Consider the following 14,064-nt stretch of genomic DNA (forward strand, 5'->3'; position numbering starts at 1 on the left):
AGAGGAGAAGGTAGGAAAAGGGTATGACCTAGTGAGATAGCAGAAGCATGTGTGTATGAATCCATGCTTGGGGGTCATGTATCATCGTGCCGTACGTGTTTTAAATCAAGCTTCGAGGTATTGCGAAGTATACATTTGAATTCCTTCTTATCCCGTGGTACGGGTCTGTGGATGGGCTGTCAAACTTTACCGAGCTCTTTTCGGCTTTGGTTGTAACAAAATGGGGGAGCACATTTTAGTTGATGATACATGAATGGGGGAGATATGTGATTGCTGATATCTGTGCCTGTATTCCCTATCGACTATGTGTGTCATTACCTGAGGGTTGTAGAAATGAAGAAAAGACATAATTACGGTAAATGCGGTGGTATTCTATGTCAGGTAAATGTACATTCGTCGATTGAGGTCCTGTTTGGTGTCTGTTGAATGCAGTCTTCTTTGTGCTTTTGCTCATAAGGTGCGAGCAAAGCTGTCAATGTCCATAGATTTACAAAAGTGTTGGGCTAGCGTAATTTTAAAATTTCTAGGGAAACTGGGGATCCATGGCATAGTTCATCAAAAATCTGTGTATCAGGTTGTCAAAACTTCTTCTTTAATCCCTCTGTTGTCTGTATATCGGCTCATCAAATTCCTCGTCCAAGTGGGTCTTTTTACCTTGGAGGAAACGGAAAAACAGGTGAAAGAAACGGACCGTAGAAATCGCATTTTCATCACATCATTGTTTCTACATTTGGGTCATAAATCAAGTTCATTGGAATTACAGTTTCCTCACTCCTTAAACTCATTACCCTAGTACGATGATTGCACCTCATTAAAGCCTGACCGCATCTAAATATCAAACCAATCGTTATGATAACACCTAAGATACATAGGAGAAACTTCCCAACATCCATTATAACTCCTTGGGCCCATTCTCCTAAACCGGAGAACCAATTTCGCGGGTTCAACCATGACACCCAACCAGTCAGCTCATTACTCACAGCAGCAAGGGTGAGATTGTGTCTTCTGCGAAATTCCCACTTTAGTTGGAGAATATCGTCCATCTTTTGGTCTATGACCTCGACCGGATCCTCGGTGCTATTCGTAATATATGTGCAACATTTCACGCCGTATTGTGTTGCCAGTGTGACACAATATCCGCCTGTCACTGCTGTGAGGTAATTGAGAACCATTCTATGCTGGACTAGTTCTGTTTTGTAAGCCTGAAGTTCCCTTCCAGTATACCTAAACGTGTCATCATACATTTCAGTGATATTATCTAACAAATTGGCGAGCGCAGAAATGTATTTATAATTCAGCACTCCTCTAGCGGTGCGGGTGAAATCTAACGCGATTAAGAATTGAATCCCGGTGGATTCACTTATCAGATCAGAGGCCGGATGCTCTGTCTTCTCTATCAGGTGCCTTTTAACAACGTGCTCGTAATGGGTGTGAGTATAAGGAGCTTGGGCACCACGGTGTATGTCTTTCATTTTGTCATGTGATACAGTCATTACTTCGGGCAGTACTTTTCCAATATAACACAATCCTTCAGAGTTTGGGGCAAGCCACTTGTACGCCTTTCTCCCGCATATGAAATATGCATCATCGGGGAGAACATATGGGACGGAGTAGGACATAACCATATTACACACCTTCCATGTGAAATCTCCTAACCCTAATTCTTCCATCTGTTTAGTACACGTATCAGGTTGTACGATATGTGCACAGTATCCTGGTGATACCTCTCCAACTCTAGTAATCCTATTTCCTAAGGTATACCTATACCGGAAAGATTTTCCTCTACTGGCTATGTGGCGTACAAGCTCTGTATCTGTAGGCATTCTATCTGCTCTATGCGAAAAGGTCATGGTTTGATCACTCCATGACACTTCCCAATTTCCCGGCTTTCGGGGATTGGAGATGTTAAAACATAATAGGGACCTATCCACATGGTATTGGTGGAGCTTCAAACTAGGAGGGCTGGAGATATTAAACCTCCTGTCCACCGGTCTCCCACCACTTAACTCAAGTACCTCCCCTAACGTTAAAGGAAATGGTACTAGCCCTGATTTGCTATGACCTTGAGGTACTTGAGAGCATACCCAACAATCTGTTTTATTTAACACACTACCCACTAAAGAGTGGTAGTCACTCAAGGGATGCCGGTCCATATGGATATTAAAACTGGATTGGCATTTCTTTATGCACCCATCCTCAATGACATTGTTACAAAGCCGACAGATACAGTTTTCTTCAGCTAACAATCCTTCACAATTCCTTCTATGGTCAATGCTATCGGATCGTTTTCTGATACTCGCCTTTACTTGTTGGTTAAGTTGTTCTTGGAAAACTACGCCTCCATTTCTGTCATCAGAACCCATTCCAGAACCTTTCTCGAACTCCATGGTACTCTCGCCGGAACAGACTGCTCTGGTCAACATCATGGTCAACAGGAAAATCCGGATCACAGTCTCTTGGGGCAAGTCCATCTTGTAGGAGGAAACGGAGAAGAATGAGAAGGGGGAAAAAAAATAATTTGAGGGAGAGGGGATGGGGAGTTGGAGAAAAACAATAAAAGGGAACAGGGGATCGACAAATGCTTTTGGTCTTGTGATTTTCAATGCTCAGGTGCCGCCTCAATCCTCCTGGAACAGACACTCCAGTGATACAACCTCTACCGTCTGTTCCTTATCACGGGGCCTCTCTGGATCAACGACCTTCTTACAGTGGGACGAATGAACCCAAGTCTCTCTCTCAGCAACCTTCAATGCTGTAGTGCTAGTCAATAAGACCTGGTATGGTCCTTCCCATCTGTCAATAAGGCAACCTGAGCGTAGAAAATTCCGTATCATTACATAATCCCCAGGTTCAATGTCATGACAATTACTATCTGGTAAATCAGGAATCACTAACTTCAGATTATCATTTTGATTCCTTAACTGTTTACTCATGTTAATCAAGTATTTTACAGTCACTTCATTGTTACACTTCAAATCATCCTGAGGGTTAATCATAACATGCGGTTGTCGACCAAACAAGATTTCAAAGGGAGACAGATTAAGAGGGGACCTGGGAGTGGTTCTGATGCTGTACAGTACAATGGGTAAAGCTTCTGGCCATGTCAATCCTGTCTCTGCCATCACTTTACTCAGTTTATTTTTAATAGTGCTGTTCACTCTTTCCACTTTCGCACTCGCCTGTGGACGGTATGGAGTGTGCAGCTTGCTATCAATTCCCATCAATTTACACATTCCTTGAAAGACATCACCTGTAAAATGGGTACCCCTATCACTTTCGATAATTCTAGGGATACCATATCTACATACAAATTCCTGCACAATTTTCTTAGCAGTAAACATAGCGGTATTTGTGGCCACCGGAAATGCTTCGACCCAATTTGAGAAAACATCTATACAAACAAGTACATATTTCAAATTTCGACAAGGGGGTAATTGAATGAAGTCAATCTGTATTACCTGGAAAGGGCCGCCGGCAGGTGGGATATGGGATGGTTCTGTAGGTATTGCCTTTCCAATATTCTTTCTCAAACAAGTAAGGCATGACATGGCTCTTTTACTCGCATGAGAGGAGAATCCTGGGGCGCACCAATATGCTCTTACCAACTTGCACATCCCTTCCCTGCCCAGATGAGTCAGCCCGTGAGCTGCTTCAGCCAAACATGGAAGATATGCTCTGGGGGCCACTGGTTTACCTTGTCCATCCGTCCAGAGTCCTGAGGACTCCTGGCCATATCCCTTTGCCTTCCAGACTGCCCTTTCCTGTGTGGAACACAAATTTTGCATCTCAAACAACTTCTGTGTGTTGATGGTATTAAATACCATCAGTTGTGTGGTGTCTGTCTGTCTGGGGGTAGCAGCTGCTAATTTAGCCGCTTCGTCTGCTCGGCTGTTACCAAGTGATACTGGGTCTTGGCTATATGTGTGTGCTTTACATTTGATAACAGCCACTCTGCCGGGTTCCTGTATCGCTGTTAGAAGCCTTTTTATGTGAGCTGCATGCGCTACCGGTGTACCAGCTGCCGTCATGAAATTTCTGAGGCGCCATAGGGCTCCGAAATCATGGACTACCCCGAATGCGTATCTAGAATCGGTGTAGATATTGGCTGATTTTCCCTTAGCCAATTCACATGCTCTGGTTAGGGCGACCAGTTCAGCAACCTGGGCTGAGTGAGGTGGGCCTAGCGGTTCCGCTTCTATGGTGCCTTGGTCATCTACGACTGCGTATCCAGTACACAAGTCTCCCGAGTCTGACTGTCTATGACAACTACCGTCCGTGTAGAACGTAAGTTCTACGTCTTCCAGTGGGTTGTCACTGATGTCAGGCCTTGTGGTAAAATTTTGGGTCAAATATTCCATACAATCATGAGTGTCTTCCTTTGTATTAAATCCTCCTTCCCCACCACTCTCATCCTCCACCCTTTGTGCCTGTCCAGGCACACCTGGGAGATATGTTGCAGGATTTAATGCACTACATCTCCTTATGGTGATGTTTACAGGGGCCATTAGTGCCAATTCCCATCTTGTAAACCGCGCTGATGAGACGTGCCTGGTTTGGGCAGAATTTAACAAGGCTGACACTGCATGTGGTGTATGAATTGTGAGGTTGTGACCTAGAACGACGTCTTCGCTTTTCGTTACTAGCAATGCTATCGCAGCAACGCTTCGCAAGCATGTGGGGAGGGATCGCGCTACCGTGTCTAGCTGAGCGCTGTAATATGCTACTGGCCTGCTGGCATCACCGTGCTTTTGGGTTAGTACGCCTGCCGCGCAACCAGCACTTTCTGTTCCGTATAGTTCAAAGGGTTTCCCATAGTCCGGCATACCTAATGCTGGTGCCTGCGTTAGGCACTGTTTAAGTCTCTCAAATGCTGCCTCAGACTCGTCTGTATGCGAAATCCGATCAGGTTTGTTTGAGGAGACCATCTCCTGCAAAGGTAACGCTAGGATGGAAAACCCTGGGATCCAGTTACGGCAATACCCACACATTCCTAAAAATGTTCTGATCTGTTGCTGGGTTTGTGGCAGAGTCATGTCTCTAATTGCTTGAATTCTATCAGCGGTCAGGTGTCTCAGTCCTTGTGTTAAACAGTGTCCCAAATATTTTACCTTAGTTTGGCATAATTGCAACTTGTCTTTGGAAACCTTGTGTCCTGTGTCTGAAAGATGAAACAGGAGCTGTTTCGTATCCTTCAGGGATGCCTCCAATGAATCAGAACACAGTAGTAGATCATCCACGTACTGTATTAATACTGATCCACTCACTGGTTGGAAAGACTGTAAACAATCATGCAAAGCCTGGGAAAATATACTTGGGCTATCTATGAATCCTTGTGGTAATCGAGTCCATGTGTATTGGACTCCTCTGTATGTAAATGCAAACAAACATTGACTGTCAGGGTGCAGAGGTACCGAAAAGAAAGCGGAGCAGAGGTCAATAACAGTGAAAAATTTCGCAGTGGGAGGGATTTGCATTAGGATGACAGCTGGATTTGGCACTACGGGGAACTGACTCTCAACTATTTTGTTAATCCCCCTTAGATCCTGCACTAGCCTGTAACCCCTCCCCCCACTCTTTTTCACAGGGAAGATGGGACTATTAGCAGTGCTGGACGTTCTTACCAGAATGCCCTGATGTAGCAAGCGCTCTATTACTGGGTAAACTCCTAACTCCACCTCTGGCTTCAGAGGGTACTGTGGGATTTTTGGAGCTATCCTTCCATCTTTTACTTGTACAACTACCGGAGCTACGTATGCCATTAATCCAGTGTCCTGTCCATCTTTGGTCCAAAGTGACTCTGGTATCTGAGATGTCATTTCTTCTACTTGGGAGGGAGTCCTATTTGTCATAATGGTATGTGACATTAATTTTGACGGGGAGTCTAACATGTCTCGCACTTCCTGAGCGTGATTCTCAGGTATGTCCAAGAATACACCTTCAGGAGTACAATAAATGACGCACCCCATTTTACACAGTAAGTCTCTTCCCAGGAGATTGGTCGGTGCCGATGCAGCCAGCAAAAAGGAATGCTTGGTATGTAAAGGCCCTATTGTAATCTCTGCTGGTTTGCTAACAGGGTAATGCTGGACTACTCCTGTTACTCCCACGGCTGGAATTGTCTTACCAGTGGTTCTCATGCCCACTGTCGAATTTATCACTGATTTGGCCGCCCCTGTGTCTACAAGAAAGTTTAATGATTTACCAGCTACATTGATTGCAATTTCTGGTTCACTTCCAAGACTTGCAATCAATTTTACTGGCTGCAGATTACAGGTATGGCCACACCCCTATTGGGTATGGTGACCTCCCTGAATCCCGCTGGCAGCAACTACTTGTGAGGGAGTTAGCTGGGAACTACCAGAGGTTTGCCAATCTCTGTTTGGGAGGTATCTTTTTGTTTCCCCTGCATGTGGCTCATAACTCCGTTTCTGCGGACCTTGCTCCCAATGTCGTGTGTCGTGTCGTTGTCTAGGGGGTTGATAAGATTTTTGTACATTTCTCGATCTACAGTCTCGTGCAAAGTGTCCCTGTCTGTGACAAAAATAACATGTTACCACATTTGACTTACCCACAGGGTTTGGTGATGTTAACACAGGCTGTTTTGTGGTCAGGGCCTGTATACTTACTGCCATTAACTTATCACTTTGTTGTTCCCTGTGTCTGGTGATGTTCCTATCGTGATCAATAGCAGCCTCTCTCAAAGTAGCCACAGACAGACCTCGCCAACATGGTTGTGTGGTCTGTACCCTAGTCTTTAATGATTCTTTTAAACCATCCATCAGTACCGATACTGCTACTTCTCGATGGTTTATGTTTGTTTTAATGTCCTCTATGCCTGTGTATTTTGCCATTTCTGATAATGCTCTGTGAAAATACTCTGCAGCTGTCTCTGACTCCTTCTGTTTAATGGAGAATATCTTGTTCCATCTGACTACCGCTGGGAAATACTCTTTTAACTGTAAGCTTATTCTTTTTACATTATCTTTGTTGTACACATCTGTAAGAGGTACATCCTGATCTAATCCGCAATCAGCTAAAAATTGAGTTGCGTCAACATTGGAGGGTAAACATGCTCTCAGCAATATCTGCCAGTCTTTATTGTTGGGCTCTACAGTGTTACCTAAGTCTCTGATGTATTTTTGACTGGCAACTAAGTCTTTTCTAGGGTCAGGGAATTCAGACACTATGGTCCTTAATTCCATTCTGGAAAATGGGCTATACATGGCAATGTTCCTCACAGGGGTGACTCCTGATGTGTCAGTTTTCCCATTTGGAACAGCTATTACCCTAACAGGATTAACTCTAACAACATCACTCTGTGTGGGTTCTACAGCCTGTGGTGAAATGGCTTCAGCATAGTGTATGGTGCCGTACTTACCTGTAGATACGACCTCACCTATCCCTCCGCTAGGGGCCCTTGTTACTAATCTCGTGGGTGGAGCTGTGCCTACTGTGGTCTCTGCTATGGTGGCTGCTAGAGAGAGCGCTGAAATTGTTGCCGATTCGTCCTCTTGATCACACTCCTGAGGAAAGTTCAAAACAGGGTACAACTTGCACGGGTTAATACTTGCATTGGTTAATTGGTTAACATTATCTTTAACATTTACACAGTTGCTAAGTGTTTGTGTGTTACACCTTAGTGCGTCATTCTCCGCAACCAATTTCTCTCCTGATATGTATGGTGGCGGTGGGGCCATGGCTATCAGTTTTCTGATTGAGCCAGATCCCGCCGCCTGAGCCAATCCTCTCTGTATGTCACCCTCCTGTTGCCACAACTGCAAATAATCATAATGCTTGATTCGTCTCTTTGCTGATTTAATGAGACATATCCTTCTCCTTAAATTCGTTAACACTTCTGTGCTGAAGCTACCTACTCTTGGGAATTTCTCCCCGTCATGTACTGTCATTCTCTCCCATTCATCACATAAAGCTTCTGTGTGACTTCCGTATTTCTCACACATTACATACCTTGCCGACCCAATTGGTCGGTTCACTGAATCAACCCGAACCGAGGTTGATCGCCCCCTACCTGAACAAGTGGCCCCCATAGTTCGAAAGTGTTGCTTTATCCAGCCAACCCTTACGCAAACCAAATGTCCAAAATAGGCTGACGGTGGCGGTTTACCGAGTACCCCACTCACTCGCCCACGCCGACCAATACGACCTGATCACACCGATATGGTGCTGGCGTACTCGACCTAGGGCCCCTGCGACCTGAACCTCTATTTACTGGAACCTGTGAGGGTGATCCGAAGAACACTTACTCTTTCCAGTAACTATTGGTTGCTGGATAGTTCCTGAGTGAGCAGCGAACTTCCCTTAAAATAAAAAAAAATTACACAAATCACGTTAGAATGTACAAATAGCGTTTATGACCTTCGTACACAAATAGTACCGGTCAGGTTTACTAATGTACACAATTACGTGCGGTACAATCGTTCAGCACATAAGCAACTAATCTTATGTACGGAGCGACCAGTGGAATCGAAAATTGCGGCTGCGAATTCCTTCAGCAAGAGCTTGTATGGCCTATATGGGTGTTGCACCAACCCTTTCTTGGTGTTGTGCCTGTGGACTGTATAGCGGACTTCCTTGTCTGCTGTACCTGAACCTGTTGGTCTGCTATGACCTCCTGGTCTGTTACAGTATGACCTCCTGGTCTGCTACACTCTAATGCTCAAATTGTATGTTTTAACCAGGGAAGCCTCCCTAGCCACCATGTACGTCACTTACACGCATGTACCTCACGAGAACTCGACTTTTCTTGTGGTTCAACCTTTAAAATTGTAAAAACAAACACTCATTCACCGCATATACACTTTTGTTTCTATTTCTATTTCTGCGCAGAAATTTCTCTTTAGACCAGATGTGTTACAAATTAGGAGAAGGATCTATTAATTTAAATTTCGAATTTAAAATAAAAAATAGATTTGCGCGATTTATCGCCTGGCGTTATTTACCGCGTGGCGCTACTTATCGCGTTGAGAGGAGAGAAAAAAAACTTGTGATTTGAGTTACGTGGGCGTACCCGTACGCTCCGTTGCGTAATATACGCTGCGTGTGTCGGCCCTTGGATTGCGTACGCAAGTCTCAGTCTTTTGTTAGAGACACGTGTACGCAAAGCAAAGATCCACCGTAATACAATTTATACGTTTATCAATGTAGATGATCCTTTATCATCTACCACGCACCACACTGACTTCGCCTTGTCTCTCAGGCACAGCTGTGTGTTTGTCTATACTTTAACTATGTTACCTTTACTCTTAAACTATGAAATAGTGACAAATCTCTCTAAGCACGTTTATCAACTATAGAACTGGCAAACAGGAGAGTGACATACGAAAATACACCAATGAAAAGGAAATGCAGATATATATGTGTGCGTGCGTGTGTACGCAAGACAGAAAAATAAACAGTTTTAAAAAGACACTATTGTTTTGTTCTTACCTCCGGTTCCCGGATTCCTTCAGCACCCTTTACTAAGAGAAGCAGACGCTTATCCAAACAGCACTACGAGGAATATGATCTCCCGCCCTTTGCTGCTGGATAATGTCTGCTGAAATTACCTAGTGCAGATATGTGAAGGACAGGACGAGCCCGCAATTGATAAAGCTAAATATTTATCTTATATAATACCCTTTATGAGGTCTAAGAACACTGTACGCTAACTACGTATGAAGTACCGTAAGGGTACGCACGTTGCGTAACAATCGCTTAGCCGTGGTCGAAACGCTCAAGCGTTACGTTCGCTCACGGCCAAGAGATCACTGGCAGGCACGCTATTGGCTGCCGACTACCGTAATGATTCGCTATAGCGATGCGACCGCTCGAGACCACGAAGAGATCACCAGCGGCGCATACGCTCACAATGTAAAACCTTTATATCTAAACCATAAACAGTGTATTATGCAGTAAACCCTTTGTGTAGTGATATGGTGTAAATGCAACACAGTATAACCTTACTAGCTTAAAAGCAGTTTAAGCGTCACCGACGCTCTGAGAATACTTAACTCTATAAGAAATACACAGATACCTAGGCTTAGGGTCCAACGCCTAATATATATATTTTGAATGATATACTTGCAAAAGAATTAATACAAATACAAATCATACACTACAATATAACATAGACTAACTAACCAGGTAACTATACAGTAAATACTATACAATTAAGTTTAAGAGAAAAATGAGGGAAAGAGAAGAGAGAGAGAGATATGGCCCATAATAACAAGAGAGAAACAGTATGATTACGGAGAAAAACTTACGCACAAAGGAAACGATCGCATGCGCCTCTGGACATCCAGCTCCCGATTTTCAGCAATGATAACCGTTGAAGAGTGAGAGCTGGATGTGATCGGCCTTTCTATTTATGCCCCACACACAATGCAATTCAATGGTCCCTACAATCTCATTGTTCATTGGACACAGGAATTCCTCCTCGCATTATAACAAAAGGTCATAGGTTGATTCATACAGGTGGGCTGTGACTATTTCCAACAGCTCAGGTGGGAGGGAAACTGGGTTTCCCGCCGCATGGGTAATAAAGTGCAAATAAAGTAAATGTTCATAAACTTCTTATGTCCATAACTATTCGCACGAGCGATTGATCTGCTTCAAACCAACACCGGAATATTTCTAATTAAATATTCTTCCGATGGATACTAAACACCACTGTATTACTCCTGTCTGACCCTTCGTATCAAACAAAGAGGGATTTCTCTGTTCATGAACATTCTATATTAACCAAACTTTCAGAATCTATCAAAGGGACCATGATCTAAAAAATACATTATATAGTGAAAATATGTAATGATTGAGTCGCACGCTACGATCACATAAACTCTACCGTAAATACGCATACCGTGCGCCTGCGGGTGCCCGCGACTGTGAGTATGCGCACGTACGGGAGAGCGTACGCATGCGCAGCACGGACCTGTGTGAGGTGCAAATATGGTAGTGTGCATAGAGATATTTTTCTGACTTTGACAATAGATATATAGTTATAAAGCATGCCCAAAGAGACATGAGTATACTGGGTCCTAGAGTCAAAGCTATGTCGATCTCTGCTTGACGTGTCCTGTAGAATATGCATTGGACAGATGATGCCGACTTAAGAGGCATATGGAAGGCTGAGGATTGTGTGGAGAAGGGTTCTCGGGCCTGGTCTCCACAGCTATAGCTGGTAATTCTGCTAGTTTGCCTTATATTCCTGCACAGCCTAAGAAAGCACAACATTATTAAATGCAGCCTTTCGAATAAAGAAACAAGAAAGTATGAGGTGCGTCCTTTCTTGTCAGAGCTGGGATCAACACAGCTAGTTCCCAGGAACAGAAGTCCTCCCCGGCCCCTACAAAAATCCACCTATGCCGCTGGGGCTCCACAGGCGGAGCTAGGCCCGGTGGGGACACGCCTTCGTAAGTTCAGCCACAAGTGGGTTCACTCCCTGTTAGGTCCCTGGGCAATAGATATTGTGTCTCAGGGATACAAGCTGGACTGTGAGAAGATGCCCCCTCACCGACGGCCCTGCGGGCTTCCCCCCAAGAGGGGGAGCCAGTGTTAACTGCAATTCACAAATTGTATCTTTAACAGGTGGTGGTCAAGGGTCCCCTCCTTCAACAAGAGGGTGTTATTATTCGACCATGTTGTAATCCCGAAACCAGACGGTTCGGTCAGACCCATATTGAATTAAAACTCCCTGAACATATACCTGAGAAGGTTCAAGTTCAAGATGGAATCGCTAAGAGCGGTCAGGGCAAGCCTAAAAAGAGGGAGACTTTATCGTGAATCGGGTCATAAGGGATGCATACCTTCATGTCCCCATTTATCCACCTCATTAGGCGTACCTCAGAATTGCGGTACGGGATTGTCATAACCAAGGTAATGGCGGATATGATTGTGCTCCTGCGAAAGCAAGGTGTCACTATTATCACGTACTTGGACGATCTCCTCATACAAGCGAGATCAAGAGAGCAGTTGCTGAACAGCGTATCACTTTCTCTGGAAGTGTAATGGCAACACGGCTGGATTCTATATATTCCAAAGTCGCAGTTGGTTCCTACAGCTCATCTGCCTCTCCTAGGCACGATCCTAGACACAGACCAGAAAAGGGTTTATCTCCCGATAGAGAGAGCTCAGGAGCTCATGACACTGGTCAGGAATCTATTAAAACCAAAACAGGTGTCAGTGCATCACTGCACTCGAGTCCTGGGAAGGATGGTGGCATCATACGAGGCCATCCCCTTAGGCAGGTTCCATGCGAGGACCTTCCAATGGGACTTACTGGACAAGTGGTCCGGATCACCTCTTCAGATGCATCGGTTAATCACCCTATCCCCCAGGGCCAGGGTGTCTCTCCTGTGGTGGCTGCATAGTGCTCACCTTCTCGAGGGCCGCAGATTCGGCATTCAGGACTGGATCCTGGTAACCACGGATGCAAGCCTCCGAGGGTGGGGGGCAGTTACACAGGGAAGAAATTTCCAAGGTCTGTGGTCAAGTCAACAGACTTGCCTTCACATCAATATCCTGGAACTAAGGGCCATATACAACGCCCTAAGTCAAGCGGAGATCCTGCTTCGCGACCAACCGGTTCTGATCCAGTCAGACCGCAGGGGTTCATGTAAACCGCCAAGGCGGCACAAGGCGCAGGGTGGCGAGGGTAGAAGCCACCAGAATTCTTCGCTGGGCGGAGAATCGAGTAATCGCACTGTCAGCAGTGTTCATTCCGGGAGTGTACAACTGGGAAGCAGACTTCCTCAGCAGGCACGACCTCCACCCGGGAAAGTGGGGACTTCATCAGGAAGTCTTCACGCAGTTTGCAAATTGATGGGAACTGCCTCAGGTGGACTAGATGGCGTCCCACCTCAATAAAAAGCTAAAAAAGGTTTTAAGCCGGGTCAAGGGACCCTCAGGTGATAGCTGTGGTCGCACTAGTAACACCGTGGGTGTTCCTGTCGGTCTATGTATTCCTCCTCTTCCTCTCATACCCAAGGGCTGAGAATTGTAATAACAGGAGGAGTGAGAACAATATTCTTTGCTCCAAATGAGCCAAGAAGGACTCGGTACCCGGAGCTGCAAGAAATGCTCTCAGAGGACTCAAGGCTTCTGCCTCTCAGACAGGACATGTTGCAACAGGGGCCCTGTCTGTTCCAAGACTTACCGCGGCTGCATTTGACAGTATGGCGGTTGAACGCCGGATCATAGCGGAAAAGGGCATTCCGGATGCAGTTATTCCTACGCTGATAAAGGCTAGGAAAGACGTGACAGCAAGACTTTTTCACTGTATATAGCGAAAATAGGTTGCTTGGTGTGAGGCCGGGAAGGCCCTACAGAGGAATTCCAGCGGGGTCGATTCCTGCACTTCCTACAGTCAGGAGTAACTATGGGCCTAAAATTAGGATCCATAAAGGTCAAGATTTCGGCCCTATCCATTTTCTCTCAAAAAGAACTGGCTTCACTGCCTGAAGTTCAGACGTTGTTCCGGGGGTGCTGCATATTCAGCCTCCTTTTGTGCCACCGGTGGCACCTTGGGATCTTAACGTTGTGTTGGATTTCCTGAAATCCCACTGGTTTGAGCCACTTAAGACCGTGGAGCTAAAATATCTCACGTGGAAAGTGGTCATGCTATTGGCCTTAGCTTCGGCTAGGCGTGTGTCAGAATTGGCGGTTTTGTCATGTATAAGCCTTTATCTGATCTTCCATATGGACAGGGCAGAATTGAGGACTCGTCCCAATTTCTCCCTAGGGTGGTATCATCATTTCATTTGAACCAGCCTATTGTGGTGCCTACGGCTACTAGGGACTTGGAGGATTCCAAGTTGCTGGACGTAGTCCGGGCTTTGAAAATTTATGTTTCCAGAACGGCGGGAGTCAGAAAGTCTGACTTGCTGTTTATTCTGTATGCAGCCAACAAGGTTGGCGCTCCTGCTTCGAAGCAGACTATTGCTCGCTGGATCTATAGCACGATTCAGCGGGTTCACTCTGCGGCTGGATTGCCGCATCCAAAATCGGTGAAAGCCCATTCCACAAGGAAGGTGGGCTCTTCTTGGGCAGCTGCCCGAGGGGTCT

This window comes from Pseudophryne corroboree, chromosome 5 (genome assembly GCF_028390025.1).
Source record: "Pseudophryne corroboree isolate aPseCor3 chromosome 5, aPseCor3.hap2, whole genome shotgun sequence".
NCBI lineage: Eukaryota > Metazoa > Chordata > Amphibia > Anura > Myobatrachidae > Pseudophryne > Pseudophryne corroboree.